The sequence below is a fragment of the Equus caballus genome, chromosome 10 (assembly GCF_041296265.1).
Source record: "Equus caballus isolate H_3958 breed thoroughbred chromosome 10, TB-T2T, whole genome shotgun sequence".
NCBI lineage: Eukaryota > Metazoa > Chordata > Mammalia > Perissodactyla > Equidae > Equus > Equus caballus.
Genome location: NC_091693.1, coordinates 44,126,473 through 44,139,699, shown reverse-complemented (window position 1 = coordinate 44,139,699; position 13,227 = coordinate 44,126,473). Strand labels below are relative to the sequence as shown.

The 13,227-nt window shown below is 42.4% G+C and overlaps 1 protein-coding gene across 6 annotated transcripts in view; it reads left to right on the top strand.

Moving 5' to 3' along the window:
* UBE3D (ubiquitin protein ligase E3D) overlaps nucleotides 1–13,227 on the top strand; it is a 153,710-nt gene that overhangs the window by 122,921 nt on the left and 17,562 nt on the right. Inside the window, exons 10-11 of one of the 6 annotated variants that reach the window (XR_011422567.1) lie at nucleotides 7,925–8,166; nucleotides 8,694–9,265. The exons of 4 other annotated variants lie outside the window; for them this stretch is intronic. The gene's annotated coding sequence lies outside the window, so the exon portion shown is untranslated. Of the gene's footprint in view, nucleotides 1–7,924; nucleotides 9,266–13,227 lie in introns of all 6 variants that reach the window. One more of the 6 variants, XR_011422566.1, reaches the window with a different exon arrangement.

The following is a 13,227-nucleotide window of genomic DNA, read 5'->3' as shown; positions in this document are numbered from 1 at the left end:
CATACCGTTGTGGTCAGAAAAGATGCTTGGTATTATTTCAGTCTTCTTAAATTCATTGAGACTTGTTTTGTGGCGTAATATATGATCTATCTTGGAGAATGTCCCACATGCATTTGAAAAGAATGTGTATTCTGCAGTTTTGGGACAGAATGTTCTGTGTATATTACTATGTCCACCTGATCTAATGTGTCATGTAAGGCCAATGTTTCCTTATTGATCTTCTGCTTGGATGATCTATCCGTTGGTGTAAGTGGAGTGCTAAAGTCCCCTACTATTATTGTGTTACTGTCTATTTCTCCTTTTATGTCTGTTAATACTTTCTTTCTTTAGGTGCTCCTATGTTGGGTGCATATGTATTTACAAGTGTTATATCTTCCTATTGGATTGTTCCCTTTATCATTATGTAGTGCCCTTCTTTCTCTCTTGTTACAGTTTATGTTTTAAAGTCTATTTTGTCTGATATAAGTATTGCTACTCAAAGTTTCTTTTCATTGCCATTTGCATGGAGTATCTTTTTCCATCTCTTCACCCTCAGTTTGTGAGTGTCTTTAGGTCTGAAGTGTGTCTCTTGTATGCAGCATATATGTGGGTCTTATTTTTCTATCCAGTCAGCCACCCTATGTCTTTTGATTGGAGCATTTAGTCCAGTGACATATAAAGTAGTTATTGATAAGTATGTACCTATTTCCATTTTGTTACTTTTTTCTGAGTGTTTTAGTAGTTCTCTCTGTTCTTTTCTTCTTCTCTTGCTCTCTCCCCTTGTGATTTGATGGCTTTCTTTAGTATTATCTTTGGGTTCCTTTCTCTTAATTTTTTTCTGTATTTATTATAGGTTTCTGGTTTTTGATTACCATGAGGTTCATATATAATAACCTATGTATATAGCAATCTATATTAAGTCGATGGTCTCTTAAGTTTGACCTTTTGCTAAAAGCTCTACTCTTTTACTCCTCTCCTCCCACATTTTATGTTTTTATCATATTTAACCTCTTTTTGTGTGTATCCATTACCTTCTTATCATAGAAATAGATAATTTTAGTACTTTTGACCTTCATATTAGCTTCATAGGTGGTTGATCTGCCACCTTTACTGTATATTTGCTTTTACCGGTGTTTTTATTATTATTTTTTTGATAATTGTCTTATTCCAATTTGTGGTCTTTTCTTTTCCACTTAAGTCTCTTTAGCACTTCTTGTAAGGCTAGTTTATTGGTGACAAACTCCTTTAATTTTTGCTTGTCTGGGAAACTCTTTCTCTCTCTTTCCATTCTGAATGATAACCTTGCTGGTTAGAGTATTCTTGGCTGTAGGCTTTTTCCTTTCAGCACTTTAAATATATCATTCCACTCCCTTCTAGCCTGTAAGGTTTCTTCTGAGAAGTTAGCTGATAGCCTTATGGGGTTTCCTTTATATGTAACTTGTGGCCTTTCTTTTGTAGCTTTTAGGATTCTCTCTTTATCTGTAACTCTCAACATTTTAATTATAATGTGTCTTGTTGTGGGCCTCTTTGGGTTTGTCTTGTTTAGTACTCTCTATGATTCCTATACCTGGATGTCTTTTTCCTTCTTTGTGGTAGTAAAGTTTTCAGCTATTATTTCTTCAAATAGATTCTCTGCCCCTTTGTCTCTCTCTTCTCCTTCTGGGACACCTATAATATAGATGTTAGTTGTCCCAGAGGTCCTTTAGACTGCCTTCATTCTTTTTAATTCTTTTCTCTTTTTTTCTGTTCAGCTTGGGTGATTTCCTCTACTCTTTCATCCAGCTCACTGATCCGTTCTTCTGTATCATCTGCTGTGCTATTGAATCTCTCTAGTGAATTTTTTATTTCCATTATTGTATTCCTCAGTTTTGATTGGTTCTTTTTTTATATTTTCCAGTTCTTTGTTGAAGTTCTTACTGAATTCATCCGTCTTCTCCTAAGATCAGTGAGTGTCCTTATGACTATTGGTTTGACCTCCTTGTCAGGGAGATTGTTTATCTCTGTTTCATTTAATTCTTTTTCTGAAGCTTTATTCTGTTGCCTTATTTGGAATGTCTTCCTTTGTCTCCTCATTTTGCCTCTTTCTCTGTGCTTATATCTGTGTATTATGTAGATCAGCTATGTCTCCTGATCTTGGATTGGTAGCCTTATGTAAGAGATGCCTTATGAGGCCCAGCATTGATCTTCCCTCCCATCACCAGTTCCAAATGTTCCAGGAGTCTCCCCTCTGTGGGCTACATGTGTCCTTCTGTTGTGGCAGAGTTGCTTTTGCTGCAGGTGCCCAGGGAAGCTAGGCTGTCCCCCTGGCTGGCTGGTTGTAATGCTCAGCTGCATGTGGCTGCTATTGTCCCTTCAGTCACTTTATCAGGTGTGGGAAGCCCCAGCACAGTTGGCTTAAGGGCCTGCAGCATGACTGGTTGATAGGCTCAGGGCCTTACAATTGCTATTGCCTCTGGCCTGCAAAGCCATTATCAGCTGTTTCAGGAGTGCAGCTGGGTGAGGCTGGCCCCAGGTGTGGCAGCACACAATTGTTTCAGGTGTTGGAAGGTGGGGCCTATCCCCTTTGTGGCTGTTTCAGAAGCATGAGTCTTCTGCAGCTCACAAGCCCTGCCACCCACAGGCCCACACACCCTGTCAACACAGTCCTGCTCAGTGCACCTGCCCTGACCCACTGAAGTGGACCCACTCACCCCACTGTAGAGGCCCCACACACTCTTCCAACACAGGCCTTCCCCTCACGCATGCTGTGCCCACAGAAGCAGACCCACTCACCCTACTGTGTAGGTCCCACACACCTCACCTCTACAGGCCCACAAGTTGCCTGAAGGCTGGCTGTTGGGTGGGGCGGGTCCCTAGGGTGGGCTACCTGCCCTGGCTCAGCTGTATTAAATCAGTGCTCTTTAGTGGGTGGGGCAGACTCCTGGGCTAACAGGCTAGGCGCCGAACTCCAATGGCGTCTGCCAGTGTCTGTGTCAGCACGCCTGTACTAGGTCAGAATAATGGCTGCTGCCAATGTCCCAGTCCCTGGGGAGGTGGTCCCAGCCATCTCCTGCCTTGCCAGGATGCACCCAGAGCCTATCGAGTAAGTCTTTTGTCACCAAAGGACTGTGCACCTTTATGGTGATTTTAGGTGTCTTCTCCAAATGGGTGAATTTGTGCTGGGACCCTTTAAGAGCAGGCTTTCCTTTCCCCTTATATCCAATAGCTTTTCTGGGTGTATTCCCCGTTGTTGTTAACAGCCAGCAAAACCAGATATTATGACAGTTATCTTGGTTGTGCTGAGTCCAAAACCTGCTTATTGTGGCAAAGCTCTGCTGCTCAGATCCCCCACTCCTCCAGGAAAGGCTTCATACCTTAAGATTGCTCCAGGCCAAAGTGTCATGGCTAGAAGGTGGCTTTTTTCTCTCCAGAAAGGAATTTCTGCCTTTTCTACCTCAGTGAGCACTGTCCCTTGTTGTGGGGGTTCTTTTTATCCAGTTTTCAGTTCTCTCTCAGGTAATTATTCCAAGGGTAGTGTTGTGTCCATGGGAGAAGGTGAGTTCAGAGTCTTTCCAGGCCACCGTCTTCCCAGCAGTCCCCATAAGATGACTTTTAAAAACCTCATACCTTTATAGTATGTCATGAGTATAAATAGCACAAAAATCTCAGATTTCTAAAGAGTTCATGTGACAGTAAGACTCAGGAAATAAGGGTTTTTTGCTTACCCTTTACTTTCTCTGGTAGAAGTGTAAATGAGCATTATTCCTTCAGAAATTAAAAGATGATTCAAAGAGAAATATAAAACTTTGCCAAAGCTTAGAAGTTAACTTCACTTTCTTCCTGCATTCATTGCAGTTCTGTTTTCTCTAGTCTTGCCCTCCTTGCTTTCTCCTTTCTTCCGTCCTTCTCTTTCTTCTCATTTGAGCTTCCATAATCTCTCACAAGAAAGTAGAAATTCATTTCCTTTTAAGAATTTATTTCTTCATTTCAATGTTGGGGATAATAATTGGAAAAAATTTCTCGAACTGTCATTTTGTTCCACATTCATTAGAAAAGGATAAAGCAGGATTTTGAGGCAGAACCTTAGCTTTCCCTTGTTCTCTGAGTGCCCCCATATATTCCTTCTCTACAATTATCAGTGTTCGTTTTCCGAATCAATAGGTAGAAACAGACTTTTAATAATTTCAGTGTCTGATTTCTTCTGGGATTCTTCAAGTGCGGGAAGCTGGGTAGGTAAAGTGAAAGGCTCCTCCTAGAATGTATAAAACTAAATGTAGTCGGCGTTGGGGGGGGGGGGGCTGAAGATGCAGAGGTGTTACAGGTGACTGCCCTAAAGTATTCACCGCATCCAGAAGTGAGCGTACTTCAGCTGACTTTCTGCGAGCAGCAGGTAGTACCTACATAAGTGCACTTTCCTTACAGTGGAAACAGATTCCATTGTATTTGTTTTTCCTCTTTAAAAGTTATATTTAAAATGTATGTAGATTTTATTTGTTTGCAATAATTTTCTTATAACAGTACCATGAAATCTTTATCAGATTTGCATCTTCTTTCACTCATCAACACTGAGTTTATCCGTCCCAATACTTATATACCTCAGATTCAACTCAGTGTTCCATTTGTCAGAGGTAAATAAAATAGCTAAATAATTTACCAGTTATTGATATATTATGAATGTGCCAGCCTTCGATATTAACCTATGGAAACTAAGTATAGCGGGCACACTGTGGGTCTTCTATGTTGTTATCTTATAGATGCTATGGTAATAGTATTTAGGATATAATAAGGTGAGAAGTAGAAAATCATTACATACTTAGATGTCAGTAAAACATCTGCAGAAATGTCTGAATACTTTATGAGCTTTGCTATATTTCATAATTGAATAAGACATTGTAATAGGTATGTTAATACAGATTTACAGAATCTCAGAAATGACAGGATTTAGAAGTCAGGGTTGGAACATGAACTTAGAAGTCAGACAGGTGAGGTGTAAAAGCTCAGCCCCTCCACATACTGCCTGTAGAACCTGAGACAAACATGTCTCTCAGCCTCTGTTTGCTCATCTGTATGTTAATAGTATTACTTACCTTAGGGGCATCCTAATGGTAACATCCGTGACCATATGAGAGTACTTGGAACAGAATAAGTGCTCAATAAATGGTTATTACTTTTATCCCTGCGACTGTTCCTTCTATTTCTGATCCCAAACATCTACTTCAGTGATTGGTACAGGCTTGACCTCTTATGTCTGGACACAGCGCTCTGTGGTCTGTACCACTCTGGTTCCTTACCTTATATTAGGTACCTGTGTTCCTTACCTTATATTAGTTACTAGAAAGGGTACCAGAGACGACAGTAAGAGTCACACCTGCGTTTCCACCACTCCCTGCTCTGACTGCCTTCCCTTAGGATGACGGAAAGCTCCTAAATGTACGCCCAGGGTTGCCAGTGAGATCGTAAGTTCCTTGGAACAGGAATATCATCTTACACTTTTATAATATAATTCACAACACCCAGAACATTGCTGGGTGTAGGCCTAGCTATTCAATGAGAGAATGTCTTTAAAAATTCTATTCTAGGGATTGTATTGACAAGTAGAAATGGTTGCACCTGTGGAGAGCTGGCAAGGGAGTGTTGAGCCAGCTGGTGTCTCACTGCCCCTCCATCCCCAGGGCTCTGCCGTCCTTCATAAGCACATTAAATGAGGAGGTAAGAGCAGAAGAAGAAAAACATCAAACCTCAAATATAAAATGTCTTGTGGAGTGGTCCTTTCTCAGGATGTTGCTTATTTTTGAAGTCATGTATATATTTATACTCGAATTGCGTACAAACTCACACAGGCCAGACCGTGGTCCTGATGTTTATCACTGAATCTGTAAGACTGATTGCTTGCCAAAGCATTCCTGCTAGCTGCCGCTAACGTTGTAACTGGTTTTTGTGATCTCCTGTAATCTAGTTTTGCCATATTATAGCTTAAGGTTAATGCAACACAAACAACATTATTTAGGCTTGTGTCTTCAGGGTGTGAAGTTCTAATTTTGGGTGAAAATGGCCAAATATATTGCTTTCTAAGCTTTATTGCTTTTTACTAGCTCTCATTTTTCCCCATACCAAGTTATCGAACGTGCTATAAAACTTAAAATTTCTCGTTTCTAAATATATGCCCTCAACTCTTTATTGTCTGAGAAAAATGGAGGAGAGAGCATTTCTCAGGTTATAAAAAAGAAAAAGGTGAAAAATCCATTCATGCTTTCTGATAGAACCGTAGCAGCACCCAGGTCTTCGGGACGAAGACCATCCTGGGATAAGCCAGGGAAACGGCAAAAGCAATTTACGTTGTCCTTTCAGAATGAGAAAGGATGGGCTGAGGTCCTTTTCTCTAGCCACTTGCAGTTCCCGGCTCCTATATGCTTCCACCAGCAGGCATTCCTGAAGTTGTTGGCAAGGAAGAGATATCTTGACTGTTAAACACAGAAGCTATAGAAGTGCAACAGATACAGGCAGAAGAAAGCGTTCCTGGCAGAAGGCTGTAATTTTTTTTTTTTTAATGGGCAGAGGGTTACACCTGAGTTGAGGTTTATAGGCTATGGTCTAACAGTGATTTTTAATCGCCCTACTCCCAGCAGCAGAAGCCTTTCCTTCAGCAGATTGACAGCCGCTCATTTAGAGAGCAGCTCAAAGAAAAGCTGCCCCCCGCTTGAAGGCGTGTGGGACCGGAGCCCACTCTGCCAGCCAGCCTCTCCCTGCCCCGCTTCTCCATGTCGGCGCTGGAACCATCGCACCCGCAGCAACTTGGAAACCACTGTGCTCCTCGCTCTTCTCTCCACCCAATCTGCTGCACTTGGCTTTGTTTTGCTCACTGACACCTTTGAGAGACTGTTAAAGCTTCGGACCCTATTCTGAGAAAAATGTACTTCCACTTAAGATTTTGCATGCGGTTCCAGGGCATTCTTAGACTGCTCCCCCACCACCATCTAAAGTAAATCCCCAGATCCAAACCCCTTTTAAAAGTCAGACTGCATGTTTTTCACGCTAAACAAAAACAGCAGACAAACAAAATACGATGATGTCAACCGCCTAAACACACTACCTCATAGTTATTTTAAGTTCTTTTTGGAATGAAACTGTAAGAAACCTAGATCCCAGTTCTAGCTCTGCAGCCATTAGCTGAGTTGCCTTCAACAAGTCATTTAAGACTTCTTTGAGCCTCGGTTTCTCTATCTCTAAACAAATGGGATTTAACTGAATTATTTTTGAGGTCTCTTCCAGCTCTGGTGTTCTGTAATTCTGTGAACACATGAAATCAATAGTCCCCTCTACAACCAAGCATCGGTTTCTCTTGTTAAGTTTGGATCGTTAAGTATTTTTGTGTGTGTGGTCCAGTTACCCCTGTGTCCTTACAATTCCATTATTGCACATTTCCTCTTCCCTCACATGTCCGTCATCTCCATCCCCAAGCAAAAAGAAAATTGATTTATCTCCTCCCCTTTCTATGACTCATTGAGAGTGGTTAACTATTTCCCTGAGTTAAGCTCTCTAAATAAGTTTGGGCCAGATACAGGAAAAGATAGTGGTGACAGATAAGCGTCCGTGGATGGGGTGCTAATGTAGAGGGGATTTATGGGGGTGTACATGGGCACTTCGGTGAAGGAAGTAGGAGCACAGCTTGAGACAGAAGAGGGGCAGTGCCAGGACGTGGGATACACTCATTTTCAACCTAGGTCTCCTCAGCCTCCTTGAAGTTAACCCTACCATTCCCCTTCTCAGAAAAAAAGAATTCCTTAGTTTGAGGCAATCGTTTCTCCCAGCCTGTAAACCCCAGTCATGGTAACGATGCTGCTAAAGTTACAATTTATTGAGCATCGATTTTGCAATGGGTACAGTAATAGGAGCTTCGTGGATTTTATCTCCTTTAGTCATTATGGCCACCTTTTGGGAATGGTGCAACTATTTCTGTTTTTCACAGGAGGGAACTGAGGCTCAGAGAAGCTAAGTCAAAGCCGCACAGGCCGCAAACCACAGAGCAAGAATCCAAGCCCAAGTTTCTGGATTACAGAGCCTTTTCCCCCCTGTGGTGCTTGCCTGCTGGGCTGCCAGCATAGAACTATGAGAGAGTCCTGGGCTTGACAGAGCGCTAAGACAGCATCTGCCTCAGTGCGTCTGCCTGTAGGTGGGCTTGTTATTGCTGCTGCTCCTCACTTTCTGCAGGTACCTACAATTTATGAGATAATTTTCGAAGTGAGTGGCATGCCAAGAATAGAGGATAACCACTGGCATGTTTCTCAGGATGAAAAAGATTATTTTTTTGTTTGTCTTTTTATTTTGATTTTCTTTTAATTCATCACTCTGCGTGGCATGTTGGAGGAACCCAGTGAATGCATCGGATGGATGACTGACTACATGATGTGTGCATGAATGAAAAGCAGATCATTGTCCAATGTTTAAAGGAACAGATTTGCAATAGTGGATTCAGAAAGCAAAACTGTCGCGTTCTCCACCAGTATGGCTTTATTGCCTACATTGCAGGAACAAAATATCATGTAACTGTGCACATAACTCTGTAAAGCTCGGGATAGGTTTTTTATATTTCATTTTCTAACTCCCTTTGTGCAGTTACAAGTACAGTATTACACCGCTTTTGTTGGGAAAAGGACTTATTCTACATTGTAATGATTGCACCTGCTCTGTGACAAAGCCTTGATGTTTTTTTAAAAAGCCATTTTCCAATTTAATAGCTCAAGGAAGAAGATTGTCCCTAAGGGAACCGTGACACGACTTTACAATTTACTCATTGTACAATTGTCCTTCAGTGCAAAAACGGGGAAGAAAATAAGGATGAATGTGGAAGGAAAAAGCATAGAAGAACTGACGAAGCTCGAAGGTCATTAATGACTCTAAGAGGAGTAAAAATGATAAAGTGAACACAGAAAATCACATTCTGTGAAAAATGAAATAGGATTGCTCTTAGCAAGAAGAAAGTAAGGGAAAAACAGGACAGAGGAAAGCTCGTTAGTACCTTTGGGGAGAGGGAAGGAAGGACTGCACCAAATGAGTGACTGGGTTGGAGCAAAGAACAGGTTCAAGCCCCCACTAGAACTTCAAAGCAAATTCCCCTAAAAATGGACGCCAGTAAGAGCACGTCGTTAGGAGAGAAGCCTGACTTCCCGGACACAGTTCTCTGTTCCCAGGAGTAAAGTCCAGAGTGAACCCAAGTGCCTGATTGTCAGGAGACCCAGCGTGAACTGAGAAAGCTGCGGTGTGGGAAGCGTGTTGTTCCTTTCTGACCGATGACAGGGCAGAGCTTCAGGTGGGTGGATTTCAGCCCCTCTGATGACATTTCCTGACATTACAAAATTATCAGTGTGAATGTCATGGTCCCCCTTCCCGCCACTGTATACCCCCTTTTTCTACCCTCTTCATCCTCATTGGGAAAGGCATTCATTAGCTGGAAGGCAGCAGCACTAGTGAAATGCACGTAACTCAGATTGTTTTTGCAAGGTCTGACTGTTGAGTTTAAATAGAAGTCTCTGCAAAAATAAAACTCCACCCCAAATGCAGGCCATATGCTGAGTTTAAAAGGTTGCTGTGGGAAATGATACAACCTTTAGCCTCTATGCCTATCATTGCCAGCTCAGAATCCTGATAAGTGTACTAATTTATGACGATAGGTTTTATTTTCATGCCACTGGAAATAAAACCAACAACAAAAACCAGTGGCTGCCTCAAATGCTGGGGTTCTTGTTATTCCATTTAGAAGCAGTATTTTGGTAATGGGGCTTTTTGCTGTGTCTCCACATGCTGCGTTTCTGGTCCTAGTACAGTGTAGAAAGATGATTAGAGAGTACAGAATGAACCGATAATCAAGTCTTACATTGAGGTGAAAAATGAAAAGATTGTGTCGAAAACCCATTCATGTCCACTCTGGTTTTTTTGCCAAATGTTCTTGCTGTGACCTACTTCTGCAGATAAGAAAAATGATTGTGCCATCTTTCTGTGACGTTATGGCTACAGAGAACTGTTCCCAAGTGTCTTGGTGTAGGTGGCCTTGCGAGGATAAGCATTAATTATTTTCAGACTGCTGATGTATCATCACCTCTGTGGTGTCTATATTCGTCTTCTAAGAATGCATCATCACTCTCTAATTATAGGTGATCTTGTGGGATTAGATCTTTTGAGTTAGACTAGAATGACACAAAATATGCATGGAAAGCAAACATTTGAAAAATTGGTGAGCCATGGTCATTAACATCCAAACTCTGCCTCAGTGTTCAGAAAAATGCTGGGCACAATCCTCACGTTGTCAATGTCACCACCTGCCTAGTTCCTACATTTTAAGTCATTTGATGATTGAGCCTGTCTTTAAGTTGTTTTCAACACAAAAACTGTTATCACCTGATTCTAATTCTTGGACTCTTCCAATGTTACCCCAACCGATAACTTTTATAAAAAACAAAATCACCGTAGAATTCTCAGGAGCCCACTCTGTGATAGTTATCTCTTCACGTAGCTGGAGGAGCAGTGAGGGTCTCTGCCCCTTGGTCTCAACTGTAAGGCCTGTGAAGCCGTGCTGGGCCAAGCTCTAAGTAAAGCCATTTTCTGGCCAGGGTGCTTTGCCAAGTAACATGAAAGTATTCGAGTACTGGGGTTGAAAATATCAATGTGCCTAATCTCTTTTTAGCTCCATCCTATAAAACATTTTTTATTTGACACTCCAAAGAAAAGTACTAAACCTGGATTCTAGTTACATAATCAATTAATTCAATTGTTTAGCCAACAACTATTTGTTGAAAGCTTCTTGTTTGCAAGACCTTGTGGAGGGATATACAGAGATTTAGAGAAGATGTTACCATTCTGCATGCAAGTTTGCTTTTTTCGGGGGTGAGGTGGCTAAGAATGGTTTTTATTGGGAACACTGACACAGCAAATGTCAGCAGGAAGAGGCATGTGGTCCCCCTCTCGGCGTCTGTGTGCCTGAGCAGGCGCTGCTGGACATGCATGGAGCTGTGTCCCTTGCAGGGGTTTGGGAATTAAAAACCACTGGGGCTTTGCCTCTTGAAGCCTACTCTAAGAAGTAGCTCTCTGAATCAGCAGTTCAGGTGTTCAATAGATGATGAACGTAAAACTGGAGTCTTTGCATATGTCGAGGGTGCTGACCAAGGTGTAAAGGTGCCTTTCTTGTCCCCCGCCTACCACTGCTGAAACTCAGTGCCACTTTAAACAGCGAAGTTGAGAGGTGGGGGAAGGACGGCTTCCAATTCCATTCCCTCCTGTGCAGCAGATGTGCCCACAGGAACAAATGCACAGTATGAGGCTGTCAGGTTTCCAAAAGAATTTAGCTAATGGGCTTCATCGCTCATAGAGCTTGAATCCTGGAGAATCAACGTGAAGGTTAGAGACAAGTATAGAACTTCAGGCTTCTGAGAGTGAGTGAGTGATGAAGTTTGTGGGCACTTTTTCTAACTTGGGAGTTCTAGTTTGCCCCACCCAAAAGTTGAAGTAGCTACTCTTGCATAAACGGAAAGAAAGCAGACATGAATTCTTGTGTTAACAGTCAGTTAATTTAAATTTAAGGAAAAAGTTCTTGGCTGGGGAGAAGGCCAGAATATTGAAGGAGCTCTGCAGCATCTCCTCCAGAGGCATTTCTGACTAATATGTCTCTTGAATGGCTTAAGTGTACAGGTAATGGGAAAAGCTGACTCAGGGCTGCCTCCAGGCTCAGTAGAAAATGTATTCTGGGTACCACTGTAAGCATCATGGAAGACCTGAAAATCACTGGCAGGAAGGCTAACATTATACAGTTCAGATTCCCCCAAGGAAAAAGATGTTTATGAAATTCAACTTTAGTAACCTGAGTTATGAGCCACTTGTTTTCTGCAAACATCAGAGTTAATAGTCCCTGTACCATAAACTGGTTCACGGCATTGCATTTTCGGATCCATTTTTCTTTTCACTTAAGAACAACTTTTTACTTCGTACCAGAAATTTCCTCTGAGATTCCGAGAGAACCATAGAAATCAGTTGCCAGCTTGTTACTGTGACCTTTGGAACAAAAGGAAACCCCTTTAGAAGTCCTCACGCCGCCCCACACCTGCCGCTCCCTGTGGCTGCCTCAGACTCTGTGCATTAGTTGAGCAATGGGCCCGGGAACAGTGTGGCATTGAGGGATGGGGGAACGAATGCTGAGGCCGACTGGGAACCTGGGCTGACTCGCCTTCAGCCTGCGCCAGGCCCGGCTCCACTCCTCCACTGCTGTATCACCCCAGGCCTGCTGTGCACTGAACTGTTTAAACATTTCCCTGAGGCCAAAATTTAATTCCTTCAGCAAGTTTTGAGTAGTCCAGGTGTGAGTTATACAAGGGGAAGAAGGGAAGATAGAAGAGTATATTGGAAAGGAGAGTTGCTGAGATGACTTCTCACACCCAATCCATCTTTCCCCCAATATTTTTGTGTGTGTGACATTTTATAAGTCAAGTTTTTATTTTTTTCTCCTCCCTTAGTTGGGACAGGATGGCTAGAGCTAACAAGAGTTGGCTATTTTCTCTCCCCCAGGTCAGTTAGGTTCTGACAAAACCCCAGCAGGTTAGGCTCTGGTTAGCTAGTGTCACCTGAGGGCAGGCCTGGTTAAGGGCACAGTGCTCTGGGTATTTCAGAATGGTTCCTTCTCCCCTCCCCCTGCTGGAAGCATGAGGGACTTTTCTCTGATATTTGCTGTGGAAACCTGGTAAAGCCCCAGGAGGTAAATCTCACAAACTGTGGGAGCCCTTGGTGACTGGGTCCCCTGGAGTTTTTAACTCTTAGACTTGTCCACACTGAGCCTCCAGCAACTCTGTTAACAATTGAGGTTTTCCTGCCCAGGCGCTGGTTCCTGCAGTGGTTTCTGCTGCTGAGTCTCTGCTCCACTACGCCAGGACTCCCTGTATTCTGCTTCTCCCCTCATAGTTGTCCTGTGTCCTCCCTCTTATGGATCCAAGCAGAGTTCTTGATTTTTCAGCTTTTTACCTGTCGTTACAATGGAGTGTCGACTTCCAAGCTCCTTACATGTGGAGCTGGAAACCAGAAGTTCCCCCAATATTTTTTTATTTCAATCCACGTTAACCGAGAATAGTTTGGATATGAAATGTGTTTATTGAGCAGTTGAACTCATAGGATTGAAATATGAAATGTTTTATTTTTTTTTCCCAATCTTCTTTAACTACACTTTGGGTTGAGGAGAGTGGTTGTTGCGTTCTTTTTCCTTCTTTCTTTTGGTGATAATTAACGTTCAATAAA